The 18721-nt window shown below is 37.6% G+C and overlaps 1 protein-coding gene and 1 pseudogene across 1 annotated transcript in view; one reads left to right on the top strand and one right to left on the bottom strand.

The window, feature by feature from the left end:
• Positions 1 to 659, top strand: part of DTWD1 (DTW domain containing 1) — an 18728-nt gene extending 18069 nt beyond the window's left edge. Inside the window, exon 6 of the mRNA XM_050903130.1 lies at positions 373 to 659. The gene's annotated coding sequence lies outside the window, so the exon portion shown is untranslated. The remainder of the gene's footprint in view (positions 1 to 372) is intronic.
• On the bottom strand, positions 342 to 17693 carry LOC127020727 (NAD(P) transhydrogenase, mitochondrial-like; annotated as a pseudogene).
• Between the last annotated feature and the right edge of the window lie 1028 nt (positions 17694 to 18721).

The raw sequence follows: 18721 nt of genomic DNA on the forward strand, positions 1-18721 counted from the left end.
AAAAGGAGAATCCATTGAAAAAATATAATGGGGTAAGAAGAAATCTTGAACCTTTTGAAGTCTATGAAAACTAACAGTAGATTCAAGCAAGCAAGGTAACATGCAATACTGTAGCTGTACCAACATATGGATGGTCCTATGGAAATGGCCAGGATTTCTTTTTCTAGGCCCCTGCAAAGTTCTGCCCTCTCCATATAGGCAGTAGCCATTTTCAGTTAAACACGCCTATGTATATTCATCTTGAGGCACCAATTTAGAAAAGACATTTCTTGTTTATCTCTCTATGTTGGCACTTTTCTTGTGAGAAGTTAACGTCATAACTAACACTGTACTGAACTCTATCAATTGGTACCTTTTTTTTTTGCTTTCCAGAGTTCCAGTATTGGCATGCTAGTGATAATAGAACTGGGATCTTCCTGTGCTGCTGAGTTTACTGTGTCATTTGCACCGATGACCAGAGCCAAGTCTGTATCTGAGACAAAAAGGAAATATATTACAAAATGTGTTGTTATGAAAGGAAAAGCCACTGCTTCAAGTTATCAAGACAACACCAAAGCACATTAATCAAGCATACAATAAATGATGACAGTTTGTTGTTTCATCTGAATGAAAAAATTAGGTCCATCTGTTGGTGTTCAAACCTAGAATCGAATCTTGGCAGTTACATGTGCTAATAAAAACTATTAAAAAAAATTTGTGCATTCTCTGTGTGAGATACCATGAAAATAAATACTCCTGAGATTTAAGAAGCAGTCTTACGCAAGGCCCTTGTGAGGACGCTAAATAGAGCGCATATGTGGCATCTGAGGATGACGTCCATTATGTTATACCATGTATTTTATTTCAACACTACACAGTCCAAATCTACAATATCTCTATTCTGTTCAGTTTCTCAGTTCCATGGCTCTGCATGCAAGAAGCACTCCATTTACACACAATCCATTGTAGGTCTAGGAATTAACATTTTAGTAGTCCAAGAGATTCCACAGCTTGGGTTAAGATGGTAGGAGACAGCTCTAAAAATTGCTAATTCCTAAAACCTGTAGCCACAGTGCTCATGAATGGTGTATTTCTAGAGTAACTCTACTGATAAAGAAATGGGGCTTAGTTTAGAGCTGTAGCACCAGCAGTATCAACTAGATCACCCTTATCTTCATGCTCATTGAATCCTTCGAGGAACTCTGAATGGGTTTGTGAAATGTGACATCTGCAAAAGCAGCAGTGATTCCTCTGCGAAACACACCCATGTGCCTACCAATTCTTTTTTTTATTTTTTTTAAAGTTGTTCAGTTTGCCCAGTAAAGTCAAGCATAATGGTCTGTACATCTGTTCAGTCTCCTAGAGTCGTTATTAAAATCAGTATCATGTTCCAGCTCCCATTCCTCTTAACCTTTTTAACCACAGGGCTGGCTACGCCTCCCAGGAGCCTGGCAACCGGAGAAGGGAAGGATGTTCTGGCTGTACCATTTTTATATCTTCTGCAACAGCCCTCCAAGTGACTGAGATGCATGAGCCAAAGGAATTTAGTGTACTGTTACATGGAGAACAGCCTCCAGGTGTAAGACAACCATAGGTCTACTTTGAGCAAAAAGGGGAACAAAAGCAGTCTAATACAGAAGCATCTGTTTTTCCCTGCTGTTTCCAAGTTCCTAAAATGCATGCAAATATAATGTCGACAAACTTACAACATCAGATACAACAATGCAAACAGATTAGCCTCATTTACAGCAATGAGGCTACACCTATTTCAGATGTTTATGAAAAGTAGATACATCATCTTGCCTTTCCAGACTAAGTTTATAGGATGGACAGTGAGTCAGAAACATTTCAAGATTGTCAGCTGAAAAGATTTGACATGGAGCCTTCTCAGAGGCAGTAAATTCAAGATCCCATGGTACTAAATTTAGCTCGTAAACCTTCCTTTATGAGCTATCACCTGCATATTTGCTTGGAACAAAATCATATAGTTTGACTCCCATCCATTAAGCTGGGTCCAGTGATGCAAAGCAGCTCTAAAACAGATAAAGCAGTGAAGAACTCTTATGTGAAGGAAAAACGGCCAGTGCAAGGTGATACAAAGATCTGAAAAGGTGCTGTTGAAATTACCAGATCCCCACCTGTCAGTGGCCTACATAGTCTCTGGTTTAATAGTTGGCAGCCTCAGAAGGAGGGGGAAGGCCTACAGGCAGTATAGAGCCATTTTTGCTTTTCTTCTTGATGCTGAAGGTCACATGCATCTCCAGAGAAATGATCACAGCTGTTACAGCCTTGCTTACTTATGCAGTGTGGAATATATTAGGAAAGATTTGCTATCCTCACAAACTTAGGACTTACACAGAAAAAAAATCCAAGAGACAATTAAGTGAGTGAAAATTACAATCACAAATCATTAACACCCTGAACATTGATTTTTTTTGTGCATGTGTTTTTAACACTGAAGCGTTCTATTTGGAATTCACTATTTTATTGCAAATAAAGCCTCTGACCCTTTTAAAAATAATTTATTTAATCTTCAGGGGAAGAGTATATAAACATCTTGACTAATAACAAATTTCTAGGACTTTGAGTGTTTTCTGTTGGATTTTTTAATGTGACTATACAAAAACAACAGCACTTAACATTACCCTCTACAGCAGCCTGCTTTGCTGGGGGAGGCACTTTGGCAGTTCTCTTCCTTTTTTCCATATCCCTCTCCTTTCAGAGGCCCCTCATCATGATGACCCATCCATTTGGCTAAGGGCTGCATGCAGCTGCATCTGAAAGAAGCCAACTGTATTCTTGGGTCAGCTGGATAAGTCCGCTTGATTACAACTGTAGGTATACACAGTGCTTCTAACGCCTGTAACTTGGGGGAGAGAAGACCTAGGCCTCACCTCAGATTTGAGCAGAGGTACAAAACAGATGAACTGGCTACATAGCAAGTGCTCAATAGCTTCAGGCAATCCAGTGCATAAAAACTATCTTATTTAAGGATTTTCCCCTACGTATTTGGAACCATAGTTTTTTGTTCACATGCGTTCATAAAATACTATAACTTTTTGCGATTTGTTATAATGAAAGAAGAATGATTAGCTGGCACATTTCAACTCAGTGACTGTGCTCTCCTGTAGATAGGATGCGTTAAAACTGACTGTTTCCTGATCTCCATTAATATTTTCCATGTATAGTTATCCTACAGAAACTAAACTCTCCTAATACATCATGACACAAACTTTTTTGTTATAGTTGCAAATTGGAAATGAATGTTGGCCAAAGCTTGCTGTTCTTAGAGAAACGTCAGACTGAATAGCTGATTACCCTGCATAAATCTTGGCAGTGCTGGGTTACCTATTTTTAGGAAAAGCAAGAGATTTTTTTATTTTATGAGAATTAACATGAAGAGGGAGGCCCAATAAAGTAACTTCAATGACTTCTCATATTTCTTTGCTATAAAGCAGTACCATTCAAAGGGTAAAAAAAAAAATCCATTTAAGGTTTGTGCCCAAATTCTTTGTATTTCCACTATGCCCAGCTCTACGCGAGAGGCCTTCATTATTTTTTAAGATGAGAAAAACTCCCAGCAGAGTTCACAGATAAAGTGAGGCATTGTTCATTAAGGTCTAATCATAAAGAGCAGGTCTGACCTACATCATAGCTGAAATACACATCAATAGTAAAACCTCAGAATTCCAGGATATGACAAATGGCGTAAACTTGATGAAATTATGATTAGCACAGTCTTAGGTCTAGGGCCTTGATGAACCCCTTTGCCCTATGCTGTATCATTACAAAAGATGAGGACTGTAGTACTGCCAAGGTGTATGCTGTATTATCAAGTGTGACACTTCTAGTTAACCAAAGTCTTTCATTAGAACTATAACATTAATTATGGTTGTAATTCACTACATCAGGAAGCATTCAGCTTTCACTAATGCCACATACATCCAGGACACTATTAAATGGGTTTACTGGTGACAAGTAGGCTCAGAGTCCCAAAAATGTTGTACTTTTTGAATACATCTGAACACAAGGTTTCACTGCAAACACAGGAAAGAAATACAGCCTTGTATTCTGTGACCAAACATTTGTTATAACCCCCTTCTTAGCTTATATTGTATTTTTAATGTCTATAATGCAAATTTTCAATTCTTTTGCATATTTGTACATCACTAAAATAACAGTTAATACTTAGCACTAGTCTGCAACAGACAAGAAAGCAAAATCTGTGCCCTGAAACACTTAAAATCAAGGATAAAAGTTAGCAACAAAGACAGAAGAGTAGACTTGTCAAGGTGAAGCTGAGCAATGCTTTAATAGTGTGCACTCAGGTTGTGTGCAAGTAAATGACTCAGCAGGCTTAGGCTTTCAGAACAGATTTCAAGGTAAAGAAAAATGGTACTTTGTTGGAAAGCTCAGGACACTCCAGCTTCCAAGGAAGCATAGCATACACATAGGAACAGAGATGATTAGGCATGAAGTTGACTAATGATTGTAGAGGTCTGTATTTACGGGCAAAGCCCAGGCAGCAATGACTGCTAACATCAGATGAGACACAGGTGGCATAAAGCAGAGAAGAGAGATTTAACAATTTTAATATTTGGATAACAAGCATGAATTGGAGAGATCCAAAGGAAGTGGAAACAAGAGTTTGACGTGATTAAAGTGGCAGTGAACAGTGAAATATGCAGAATGTTATGCAAGACCCGAGGTAGCTTGTAAAGCTTACTATTGAGCAATTGAACAACAAGTATCTGAACTCTCACCCAGGGTAATGATAGAATTAGACTCCTTTATCATTTCAATAGCTTGGTCTAATCCAGCTTCAGTGCAAGTTCCAACAATTGCCATAGGTTTCCTTCCTGCTGTACATACTGTGCTATATTCACCCAAAAATGACATTTGGCAAAGATCTCATCATGGCCTAAATGTGAACATATTAAATGAGCATATTGGTCAAAACAACAGTTCCAAGTCCATTAAAAGAATCCCAAAATAAATAGTTCATTTGCTGTAAATTCCCATGTAGTTTGTTTGGGAAGGCAGACTGCATTATTCTTCAGCTCATTAAAGTTTACTTTAACAAGCTGTGAAGCTGATACAGCAACAGTTCAACAGTTCAGTACTGCATTACTTTTTTTTTTTCTTTTGAAAGCTTCAGCATCCCATTTGGCATAAAAATCACACATTTCAAACAGATTTTCAGATATGCCTTTGAGAAAACCTTGTTTTTCAGCCATTTTTAAATATTTTTTCTTCTCTTCCCTAGACTACCTTAACATTTTTCCCTAGCAAAACAAAGATGTTCTTTGTTTAAATAACATCTCCTTCTTGCTTGTTATGAAACAGCACATTTCCCTTTTCCTCAAAGTCAGTTGCTGGGTGAGATCCTTCAGCGAAGGCCATTCAGCATTTTATAAAACATTAACTTACATTGGTGGTTTTACGAGTAAATCATATTGCTGTTATTGCTTTTCCTAGTTGTTTTTAAAGTTCAATTGCCAGGTTTAGTGTACTAGGAACAGTTTACATGCAGAACGGCTACAACTCTGGCAAAGCTATGCAACTTCTCTTATGGTATAAGACCACCACTCTGATCTGAAGGAATCAACTCTCTTAAGGCCAATAGTTTAATATCCACACAGACGTGTAAGTGCCAGTCAATGCCCAGTCCACCATGCCTGTGACCAGCCAGAATTGAATTGTTAGGATGTTTACACTGTTCAGTAAAGCGCCACGTGGAAGTGGTTGAGCTATGGGTAAAGGAGCTACTTAAAAAGCAGGGTAAAAATGAGGAAGGGCTCCCCTAGCACATATATACAGCTTGCAATTCTTGAGTTGGCTGGATATCTCTATACAGCTCTGCATCACGCAACCCAGACATACTCTGATTTCTTCGCTGTCCTTGGCATTTAAGAAGTTCATTTGCCAAATCCTAACTCTAGAAAACCCACCAGACATCTATCCCAGTTGTCATAACTTTTCATTATTTACTACCATTATGAGCAAAATTCTGTCAGGGAGCCAGTGCAGTCATCCAATCTCCTACAACATCTTATTTCTAAAAGTTTCCAAAGTAGATGCCCTAGTCTTATTTCGCACAGAAAAGGGGACAAACTAGTGGTATTTCCTTACCACACACACAACGCATAACAGGATAGCTCCATCCAGAGGAACCAATTAAGGCATCCACAATTGTCAAGGCTGTTGTCAAGAAGAAATCCTTCTGCACACGAGGCTCAGCCAGAGTAACTGTTTCATATTTTAGTAACAGGCATATCTGCTCCACCTACAGCTCAGTATCAGTCCCTGCAATTTAGTAAACACCACATCAGGGAAAGAAAAATTAAATTCGTATTTCAAGAAGTGATATAATTCCTAAAATATTAAGTAAGTGAAACAAAAGCAAATAAAAGTTAATTCAAGCACCCAGTTAGCAGAAGATTGTTACCTATGATCATTATTGGGTTTGGTCATATAAGCAGATACGCCTTTAGAATTTTTGCTGAAAGATTATACAGGCACAATAGGAGCTGAAATAATTTGTTATTTTGCAGGACAAGACCCTTAATCTCTTATTTCTTTCCAAAACTAGTCCACAGTTACAGCAATGGCTAGGATTACATACACATCTGACTAGATAAACATCCACAGCTTATTTTACAGCACCGCTGCTGGCTAAAAAGTTTTGGATCTCTGCAATGTGGTTTGTGGGATCCTGCAAGGTCTTGCAGATTTGTTACGGAATTTCTATAGGGCTAGATAAACATTCTGCAGAGTGCTTTGTTGATTCCTCATAATTTATGCCAAATTTTTCAGCTAACATGCAAGACTGCATTGTGGCTAGCATTCAGCAAATGCTGGATGTGCGTGCAAAAACCCTACATTTATTTGCAATGAAGAGGTTCAAGAACTGCGCTCTTGATACTATTACCATAATTGAGGAGAGTCTTGTAACACCAAGACTGCACACTAACTCCAGGAGCGTAGCCTGGATCCAATGTAAAAATTATCATACTAGCCATGGATGCTGTCAGCAAGCCAGCATTCAACTAGTGGTGCCCAAGTAGAAATGGTGCAGAGTTCAGCAAACCTGGAAGCAAGAGTGGCTGCTCTAACGCTGCATTGACTTCAGCACTAAAATATTTTTAATGCTAAAGCACTAGCAATTAAGACAGGCTACAGATAGAGAATAAAAATACCAAAGACACTAGTCTCCTTGGAAATCAGTTTAGCTGGAAGAAAGATCCACCTATTGCAGATACAAGACAATAACTTAGGAATTTTTTTGGAAGGAATTCTCAGAAATGGAAGTGCTCCAGCTCCTGTCATACTCTATGACTCCTATTTCAGCCTTGTTAATTATGGGAAAACAAAAGCAGTTAGATATATGATTGCTTTGTAGTAGCAAATAGGACACAGTAATTATTCAGAACACAAAGCTTCAATAGTTGTATATCGTTGCAGTAGGAAATAATTGATACATAGGGACCTAAAAGATCTCTTACTATAATTCCTCTAGCCACTAATTGTTCACATCAGAATCTTAGGAGTAATGCTCTATGGAATCTAAGTCAGACTCTCAGTTAAACAAACACTCCAGCAAATCCAGCAAAAGAAATCCTTGAGACCAACATCAACATCTCTCCTAATCAACACAAAAGCCAAAGTCACTAACCTCCTCCTCCTTGTGTTCCAGTCCTACCAAATTTGTTAAGCTAAGTTGTATAAGGCTAATTCCTGCCCCTCACAAAGGAGCTAAGAGGATTAACCCCCAACTCCTCCTAGGATTCAACTGTATTTTGAGGAAAACAAAAAAGGGCTTGTAGTGAACTTCATCCTAAATTTCACATGACAGACTAAAGTAAGGAGTACCCAGCAGTTTTCCATAAGTCACTAAAGCAGCGCTAAAAGCTACACCTCAATGTAGTGCCCAAATACGCCACAATTTTGAGAACCTTGGCAGAAGGGTGAATTATCAAGATGTGCATATTCAATCACTTACTCAGCAAGACATGTAAGAGCTGCTGCTGCCAAACCACCTAGACTGTGAAATGCAGCTACAAGCTGAGGAAGGTCAGAGATTTCAATTCATTTTGCAATGGTAAGACCTGCAAAATTAAATGATTTAGATCGAAAATAAAATATTACATTGTGTTTCGTACTCAAAGCATAAACAGGCCATTGAGCAAGAAAGGACTGTTTACTTTTTAATGTTTTTTTCCTTTTCGTACAATGAAATAGAAATATAATAGTTATAGGAAATTTTAACCTAATTTAAGTCTTTTTCAAAAATACATTGCTAGAATATTTTGGGATGACAGCTTGTAAGAAACAGAGCCAGAACAGCTCTTTTGAAGCCACTGTTTCTTATGTATGGGAGATAGCTGTGTGGATGCACCTGCCAGAGTTTCCAAACACATCTTGCCAACAGGGAATCAAGGCAGGCCAAATGGCTCTGGACACATTAGAGGACTGCCACAATCTAAGTCATAAACTGGCAAAGTAGTAGTAACTTCCTCTCTTCTCTCTTACCAAGTTTCAACCTCAACCTTTGAGAATTTCTATTGGCCTCCATAGTACCAGATACAAAATCCTCCTTAGAGGACCAGCATTAAAACTAAATTAAATTTTTCAAATATTTCTTTTCCCACAAATTAATAATTTCTAATTCAGATCAACTGAGGCAGTTGGTAGATTCATAACAAAAAAATTGTTTCAGTTGAGAAAAAATAAATGGGAAGTTCCAGAAACATCTAACAATTTCAGTGCTTTTTGAAACAGCATTTTTTCATTTCAGAGCAACATTTGACTTTGACAAAACTTAAGCTTTTTATCAGCAATTAAAATCTTTCACCCCAACTTATACTCCCCCCTTAGTTAAGAGTGCCACTTTTAGAAATTCATATACTTTCATAATATATTTTCCTATCCTCTCAAAGAATAGTAAATTAATTAATAACACTTAACAAGGATGCTGTGAATTGAGCACATATACTGTATAAGAAGTGTACATACCCATTGTGCCACCCAGAGCCATGGTTATGGACATCTGTGCAAGCACTTCTGGTGAGGATTTCGGTGCTCCTAAACCTCTGACACGCCAGTCATACCAAGGGCATTCACAAATCCAGAAGTGCTCTGACTAGACAACCCTGCCAGCACTCCTGCACAGCACACAACTGAGCTGAAATAAATCATCTGAAAAACAAAGAAAAAAAGGAACACATAGCATTGCTGTACTTCAAGCTTTACTTTTTGTAAAGGAATATAAAGGCATTGAAAGGCTTTTAAATGTCCAGGAAGACTGAGAACTAATAGTTTATCTTTAAAGATGAGAAAGATTTCTTCTTTGTTTATTAATGCAAGTGAATATCCATTTCTGATTATAAGACTGCTGCACATTCCTCCCTTCACATTTTCTGGTTTCTGTATATGACACCAATCCACCAAGCAACCATGAAACTAATTAGCATCCCAGCAACTCAGTTCCAGGATCCATTGACATATATTTGAGTAAATGTTTTCAATTATCATCAACACTGACGTATTGTTTTCTAATATTAGTCTACAATGCCTCAATTACTGCCTTATTCTTTATTGTTTTCAGGCTTATTTCTTAATACTTGTCCCAAGAGAAAAATACTTATCGCATTAGTTCAAGCTGAAAGATATTACACCTTTGCTAAATTTGCCCTGCACTGGACAAATTTAAAACTGTTTTAGCCATTATATTCTCTACGGGTATGTCCTGGTTTTGGCTGGGATAGAGTTAATTTTCTTCTTAGTAGCTAGTGCAGTGCTGTGTTTTGGATTTAGTGTGAGAATAACATTGGTAACACGCTGATGTTTTAGTTGTTGCTAAGTAGCGCTTATCTTAAGCCAAGGACTTTTCAGCTTCCCATGCTCTGCCAGCAAGCAGGTGTGCAAGAAGCTGGGAGGGAGCACAGCCAGGACAGCTGACCCGAACTAGCCAAAGGGGTATTCCATACCATGGAACATCATGCCCAGTATATAAACAGGGGGGAGTTGGCCAGGAGGCACAGATCGCTGCTCAGGCATCGGTCAGCGGGTGGTGAGCAATTGCATTGTGCATCACTGGGTTGTTTTGTTTTTTTTTCCTTTTTTGTTCCCTCTTCTTTTTTTGTTATATTCCTTTTTATTACAATTATTATTACTGTATTTCATTATTATTAGTATTATATTTTACTTTAATTATTAAACTGTTCTTATCTCAACCCACGAGTTTTACACCTTCTTTCCCGATTCTCCTCCCCATCCCACTGGGATCAGGGGGGAGTGAGGGAGCAGCTGCATGGTGCTTAGCTGCTGACTGGGGTTAAACCCTGGTAAACAGGGTAAAAGTAGTATATTTTATCAAGCTAAATATGAAGTTCTGATTCTCTCATTTTTATTTTAGATGTTTTCATATTAAAAAATGCTCTGAAATTCCTACATGACCTCATTTAGTAAACATGTGGTCTTCCTTCTGATATTTAAAGAGCACATGGTGACTTAATTTTAAATAATAAATTGCCTTTTAACCTGCATCACTGAATGAGTTGAAAGTATGATCCAAAATAATATAGTCAGAAAAATCCATGATGCTCAAATCATAACTTATAGACAAATACAGCCATTCGACAACATTCTTAGAACATTCGGAAAGGCCAAAGACCATGTGTTGGCTGGTATCTTCAAGAAATATTTACGGGCTTTTCAGCAGTCTAAGTCCAAAGACTTAAGTCTGACAGAAGGGAAACTGTCATATAAGGATATTAAAGCTGAAATGGAGCAAGTTTATAGATACTGTACCCTGAGGAGATTTGAGGTTAAACAGATAGCTGTACGACTGTATTGAAGTGGCTTGTACTACGGCCTGTGGAAAAGATGCAACATAAGAAGCAACATAACAAGCAGCAAGAAGCAACGTAACCTTCCCAGAACACATCTCAAGTATTCATTTGTAAGATAACTGGAAAAAAGTATTAGCTTCAGTGATTTTACACCTTATTTTTAAGAAGCAACAATTCAGCATATAATTTTGATCCAGAGTTTATCTAATTATTAACCTGGTCCTCACAATGAATCAGGTCAAAATCTAAGTTTAAGAATTAGAGTCTCCTTTATTTGTGTGCAGAATATAAACTGAAAGTATCTGCTACTGCTTCCAGTTCAGTCTGAGCTCTCTCAGTCTTTGAAACATTTATTACTTTTAAGGTTTTATTGATCCATTCCTTCCATGTATTATAGCACAGATGGAAATGTTTTACTTTATTCTTTCAATACACATATGAGCTATTCTAGTATGGTAATACAATATCTTTTCAAAGAATGGGGTTCCAATGTAAAACTAACTGTGAAACAACCATTTGAAAAATAAGCTTTGTTACTATGTATATTGACTGCCATGTAACCTTCTGATAAATTCCAGGACATCCATCAGATTTCTCTCCAGTGATGGTATTGTTTGAAAAACTTCAAAGAATTAATGAAATCCGACACCTCATTTCTTCCAGATCTAGTGCTGAACTCTTTTCTAGGATGTAGGAAGCCTTAAGGGCAGGTAAGAGAACCAGTTCAGGTCTGATTACTATCAGATTGTTTTCTTCCCAAAATACTTCCTTTCTCTGTCTTTAGTAAAGATAATTGCCAATTAGATTCTACCTCTAATAAGAAATAGCTCAGTTTTAATAAGTTTTGAACACCACATGCACCTGGAGGTGGATTTAAAAATAGCAAGTAAAAGTAAATATGGTCTCTTTCCTGATGTACTTACACAAACTAGATACAGATTGGTAGTTCCGCAAATGAATTAAGTTCTTTGATGAATGTGTTGCTGCTTTGTAACTGACTGAACATTATGGAACTGGAAATGCAAAGCTGTTCTCTCTTGAATGAAACATAGCACAGTCAAAGGAATATGCTCAAATAAGGACAGTAGAAAACAAAAAGGCTATGAAATTGTTTCCCTGGCCCTAGGGATAACAGATTCCATGATCTAATGAAGAGGGATGGCAAATATTTGCCCATATAAGTGAATGGTCTTTCTGAAGGGCCCGATTCTGCACATACCCCTCATTCCTCGCTGCTTGGAGCATTAATATTTCAGGCAGAATCGGGCTCTTTGCTTGCTCATGTGACTAGCTTTGCTAGCCAAGACCACCCTCTTAGTGTTGGATTACTTAACTGTTGAACAGAAGAAAACTTAACGTTGAGTAACCTGTTCAATGTTATGTCCAATGGCATAGAAATGTACCATATCCTTCTATAAATACCGCTTTAGGGAGAAGGCAAAGATAATCATATCCTGAAGTAATTTGAACATATCCACCGTTCTGTGTAATTAAGAAACCACCTGTTCAGAAATATAAATTTTACCATTAAGAATTAGCAAGTAAAAACTCCCATGAGTACGCTTTCTTTCTCTGCACATCCGTTTATGTTAAAACTCGTGTAACTGTCATTTTGTATTCTGCAGCTTATTCCAGTTGCAAATTCAGTTCCCATATGGTGTCGGACTTTACCTTGTTTTCCTTTTAGTAGGAGCATTTTCAATTTTATTAACTATTTCTGCTCTTTTTAAATGGATTCCTTATTCTCTTTCAGAGTCAGGCCTTCCTTATCCATCTTATTTCCTAAACTTCTAGCATGGCTATAGTACTATATATGGTATGTTTGCTTAGGTTTTTTTATTTTCTACTTAGAAGGGACTTTGTGTTGACTGTTTATGCTATTTTTAAAAATTAATTGTATCAAATTCTACCTGTGTTTTTCCTTGAGATTTATAGAACTTCATTCTAGATTGTTATCTAATTTATCTGCTTTTCCCAGTCTTGTGTTTTAAAAACTACCCTATAATCTTTTTAATAAGTGCCAATAGCCTTTCATCTTCCCTTAGATAGAACCCATCCTTCTGTTGTAAGCTCTATCTATTCCATAGGTTTCCCAGTTCCTAAAAAATCTAAACACAGCTTTCTTTTCTATCGATGCAGACTTTGTTTGTATACGTGGTTTTGAGGAGTATTTTAGACAAATGCTAGCATGAAGGTTTTGTCTTTAATCCCTGAAAAAATTGAATTGTGATTCTAGTGTCTTTTCCACCTTTATCACATCACTGGTTGACCACAGGTTACTACTCAGAACTCAAACTGGCTACATAGCTTATGAGATCTGCTGCATCTGCACCCACAGACAAGTTACTATGAGGTCCTAATCAGCATGACAAACCCACCAATTGAAACAACTGATAAACAAATGCCCCAGCACAAGGTCCTGCACCTGGGTCAGGGCAACCCCTAGTATCAATACAGGCTGGCAGATGAAGGGATAGAAAGCAGCCCTACCAAGAAGGACTTGGGGGTACTGGTGGATGAAAAACTGGACATGAGCCAGCAATGTGCACTCACAGCCCAGAAAGCCAACCATATCCTGGGCTGCATAAAAAGAAGCATGGCCAGCAGGTCGAGGGAGGTGATTTTGGCCCTTTACTCTGATCCGGTGAGACCCCACCTGGAACACTGCGTCCAGCTCTGGAGTTCTCAGCATAGGAAAGACATGGACCTGTTGGAGCAGGTCCAGAGGAGGGCCACAAAAACGATCAGAGGGATGTTAACATCTCCCCTGTGAGGACAGGCTGAGAGAGTTGGGGTTGTTCAGCCTGGAGAAGAGAAGGCTCCAGGGAGACCTTATAGCAGCCTTTCAATACTTAAAGGGGGCTTATAAGAAAGATGGAGACAGACTTTTTAGTAGGGCCTGTAGCAATAGGACAAGGGGTAATGGTTTTAAACTGAAAGAGGGTAGATTTAGACTAGATATTAGGAAGGAATTCTTTACTGTGAGGGTGGTGAAACACTGGAACAGGTTGCCCATAGAGGTAGTAGATGCCCCGTCCCTGGAAACATTCAAGATCAGGTTGGACGGGGCTCTGAGCAACCTGATCTAGTTGAAGATGTCCCTGCTCACTGCAGGGGGGTTGGACTAGATGGCTTTTAAAGGTTCCTTCCAACCTGCACCATTCTATGATTCTAAGACAGATTTCCAGCAGGAAACCCTGTCTGTGGAGGGGTAGTCTCAGTGCAAGTGTGATCAAACTAAGATATGAAAGTATGTTTTGATTGTGGCTATTTACAATAAGCCCTTTGAATCAATTTATCTTAACAATCTATCCCTCTCCACTGTGCAGATCTGTGCGAACATTTGTTACAGGTTTGCTTCTGGACATTAAGTTGCTGACCCAGATACTTTTGTAATCTAAAGTTTTTCACACCGGAGTACTCAGTCCCATGGACAAAAAGTCTCTAACTATTTTTCACCTCTTTCACAGAACTGGTCAGCATGAAGAGATTTCAGGGGCTGTCCTAGCAGTTTAATACTTTTAAAAAAATCAGGTTACCGATTTTGACACCCAATTAGTAATATAGAAACCAAACATTAGACATACTGAATGTCAGAGATAGGTATGCTACATGGAAAAAATTAGTCAATTATCCTAGAAAATGCTTTTTCACAGCAAAGGTCTTGAATAGTGACAACTGACTTCTACTACCAAAATAATTAGACTACTCACACAAAACTGTACATAAACAGTTGTATTAAAAGAGCAGGTTCTTCTGCCTAACCTTCTATAAAAAATTAAATTTGAATTAAAATGCTTCTAAAGCCAAACTGAGGTCCACTAGCATTCAGCTTTGCTTAGAACAGAATCCAATTTTTAAACACTTTTTCCATCATAAATGGAAATTTAAAGCTGAAAACATCAGGAAAAGTCTGCTCTGCAAAATGCTCTACTCCAAGAAATTGACAGTTGACTCAGTAAAGATGCTGCTCAGATTGTAAATTCCCACATGCAGCTTTGTACTTCTATATCATGGCAAATGCATGTAGTATCTCAATTAGGCAAAGTAACCTAGCTACTTGTGTATCAATGATCTTTGGAAAGTTTAACCTAGTAGTTTCAGCAACTGAAGAAAAATTCTCCTTTTCTGGAGCCATCTTCCTTTTTGGACAAGACCATGCATAAAGAAGTTGGTCCTATGCAGATGAAAAAAGCACAGAATATAGACACATATACCTGAAGTGACATCAAAGTTTTCTCATCACGTCTTCTCACTATTCCCATTCTGTTAATATCATCTTCTTTGGTCATCTTGTCACTCACAGAAATATGTATATCTACTGTAGAGACAATGGGTATAAACAAAGCAGATACTTATGTTGACATTCCTGTATATACAAGCAATAATCATTATACAATCCTTTGGTTGCCAGTAAAATTTCTGTGCATGACTATGCATCAGATCTAAGTAAAGATGAAAACGGCATTGTTTAGTGCCTGGAGTAAAAGTTTTGAGGCAGGAACTCATAAATTCTAATCTCATTTGTAATTCACTTTGGATAAGTCATTAACCTTGTTTTGACTTCCTGTAGGTCCCTCCTAATGAAATTGAACTCAAATCTGTCATAATGAAGCATACAAGAGAAGAAAGCAGCAGACGGTACACTTAGCAATAATAAATACAATTTCTGGTATGAGAGGCAAATGGAGGCCAGGTGTGACTCCCTGGGTAGCGTGATAACCACTATTCCAAGCAAGAACAAATCTGGTCACTATTTGAGTAAAAGAAGGATTAGGAGAAACAAGCATCAGTCCTAAAATACCTGCCAAACCTATAAAGAGAAAATAGGCACTCAGAAGAATAAAAAAGCACTTTTCTTTATTAATCATAAAATAAAAACAGGCATAGAACCCAAACCCTGCTTCCAATGAAGTTGTGTCACTGACACCCATGACAGCAGAAGGTATTTCCTGCACATGCTTTTACATGCATAACTTGTATACGTTGTTTTTGCCAGAAAACTAATTTTGGAATAATAGAATCTTTGTCAACCTGAGGATGAAGTGGGGACCCCAGGATCCAGCAGATGCATATGGGACTGCCAAACTAAATTTCTTAAATAAAAAATATTCCACTTGGGCAAATATGGAGAAATAGTTCATCAAAAAACCAAAATTAAATATGTCATAAATTCCCCAGTGACTTCTCACAACCTTTACTGCTTTAGTAGGAATACAGACCACAGTGTAGCATCTGAACATTGTTAAAAGATGCAGACCACACAAAGAGTTCAACAATACTTCCTTGGGAGAAAATATTGCTCCCAGTACTAGTCTCTTTGACCATATGTGTTGGTGGTTTAAGGAAATGTTTTTCCCTCTTTAGGAAAAGACTAGATCATTTCATTAATCCAAGATAATACGATATTTTACTTGGAGACATATTTTGTCATCACTTGCACAGTGTTTTGTTAAATATACCCAAATAAGCTCTGAGCAAATCAATGTACAGTATGAATTTCTCCAATCAAGACAAAGCCCAATGTAGAAAGATATCACAATCTCGCTCTTGGAGATCATAGGAGTTTAATTTTCAGTTGGATTATCATTTGAGGATGTTTTTAACAGAAACTTTAAAACTTGTATACATATTGCCTAACGTTAATCAAAGAAAATAGATCTTCAAACAAGGATGATACTTTGGACAAAACATTTTAAGTCGGTGACCCTGGGAGAAGGCAGTAAGGAAGGACTTTCAGATGCTGTACAAAGCTTGGTTATGGAATAGTTCACTAAGTAAAACAGACTTCCTTCTCTTTTTTCTTCCTTTAAAATCAACTTTCTGTACCACCAAAAATTGCTTTCCTTGAACTAATAGATATTTCTACTGTTACTCATTTGCCTTGAACAGGAGCTTGAAGGTAGTGAACCCTTGAAAAGGTGTGCTATATGTATCCTTTTCTGTTATCATTTGCATTATTCTTTTTTCATTCTACCATTATTTTTAAAGGCAGTTAATGCAAAGAGCATAACAATCTTGTTTATGAGGAAAATACCATTCAACATAATCAAAACCTTGCTATATGATTCAGTTTCCATTTCATACATATATTTCAACACAGATAATAACATCTGGAGTTATGCAGTATATACAGGCCCTGATCCAAAAGCCTTTGAGAACAGTCTATGTTAATTTCAATTGGCCCTGGATTGGGTCCCTTACCTATACCATATTGGCTCTATTTCATACGTAATTAATATCAGAAGAAGTTTCTTGGTAACAAAAGGTATACAATGATTCACCAAGGATCCTGAAAAGTTGAATTTTTAGCCTTTCATTCAATTGGAAAGCAACATGATATGTTAGCAACCCTGACTTACCACTGCCTGCTGCTTTTCAATGTTAATCCACACTACCTTTCAGGAGCTCATTTCATTTACATAATTATTTCTAGCATGGTTCATCATTTAAATGCCAAACTAGCAACAAGAAATATAGATAAATTAATTCCCTTGTACCTTTATATAAATTCCATCTGTGGTCACCATTTTCCTAGATTGTAAGAGTATGGCTCTTCCTGTTCTTGTGCCTTTTTTTTTTTTTAAATAGAAAGGAGTGCTGTTCTTGGGAAAGGTTACTGAAATAACACTTTACACCTTCCTGTTGCAGAACAAAACAATCATGATGGATTCCTATTGTATCTTGCCTTTCGCTATATTATGGACTGACCCTTCAGGCAAAGTTCTGTCATGGTTACTCATTTGTCCTTCTGAAATTAGTGGGATTACTCACATGAGTAAATAGAATAGGATTTGGCCTTTACCTTATACTGTCTACAGGAACCCTTGGTCTGTAAAATAGCACTGACCGTTGAATTCAGTCAGTTGTAAAAACCATCTTTGTGTTCTTACTGCACCAAATTTGGCCTGATATATTTCAGATCTAATGCACCTGACAATGGAGAGAGAAAAAACAAACAAACAAAAATTTCAAAAAACAGACACACAAAAAAGCCCAGAAAACAAACATTAAACAGGAAAAGCTACCTAAATCCTAGACTACATTCCTTAAAAGCTGAACATGAATATGCTTCTCTTTACAAACACTTTCTTAGCCAAACAGTAATTCCAGTCTGCCACTATTTAAATGTTTAGCATGACTGTACTTTGGTTTAATGCTGCCTGGAGGCAAATACAGATTCCTGTCAATCTTCAACTCACCATGACTACAGAAATTAAGCCTTCCTCTTTACTACATCCGAAATAAACTTAACTGAAAAAGAATCAGTCTTTCTCAAGAAACATCTTGCATACAGAAAACTGCAGCCAACAGACAAGTAATATCAGTTTTCAGATCTGAAGGCTGCCTCCTGATTTAACTGTATATCTAGTTCTTTTTTCTCCTCCCAGAATAAGGGGCCAAAGGATGTAGGAAGGTATGAGGGCTACTACTATGACAACAGAGACTACGCAGGATACAGCCTAATGATGTCGTATCAGGGTTGAAACGCGTTTCATATTCTGAGACTAAAGCCCTGCTTGTTTCAATAGAAAACCACTGTATCTTTATAAGCAACAATGTTCTACCTCTCCTGACCTTGGCACAAAGACGTAGTGTCATCAAACCATTTGGCCTTTAAAGTACTTGCACTACTTGAGGTCCTTTTGAGTATCACACACAGCTCACCTATTCCTACTTGTCAGCACCTTTGTTCAATACATACTGATTTGAGTCCATAAACTGTCTAGCACTTGAGGTCATATTGCTCAAGGCACAGTTCAGTAGCTCAGGAGATGGGCTGATTCTCAGTAACACATTCTTTAAAAACACAAGTTTAAAGTACAACAGTAATTTTACAGTATCAAATTTCTTATAAATCTTTTTGCCCCATATTTTAGTGTTTGAAA

This window comes from Gymnogyps californianus, chromosome 11, assembly GCF_018139145.2.
Source record: "Gymnogyps californianus isolate 813 chromosome 11, ASM1813914v2, whole genome shotgun sequence".
NCBI lineage: Eukaryota > Metazoa > Chordata > Aves > Accipitriformes > Cathartidae > Gymnogyps > Gymnogyps californianus.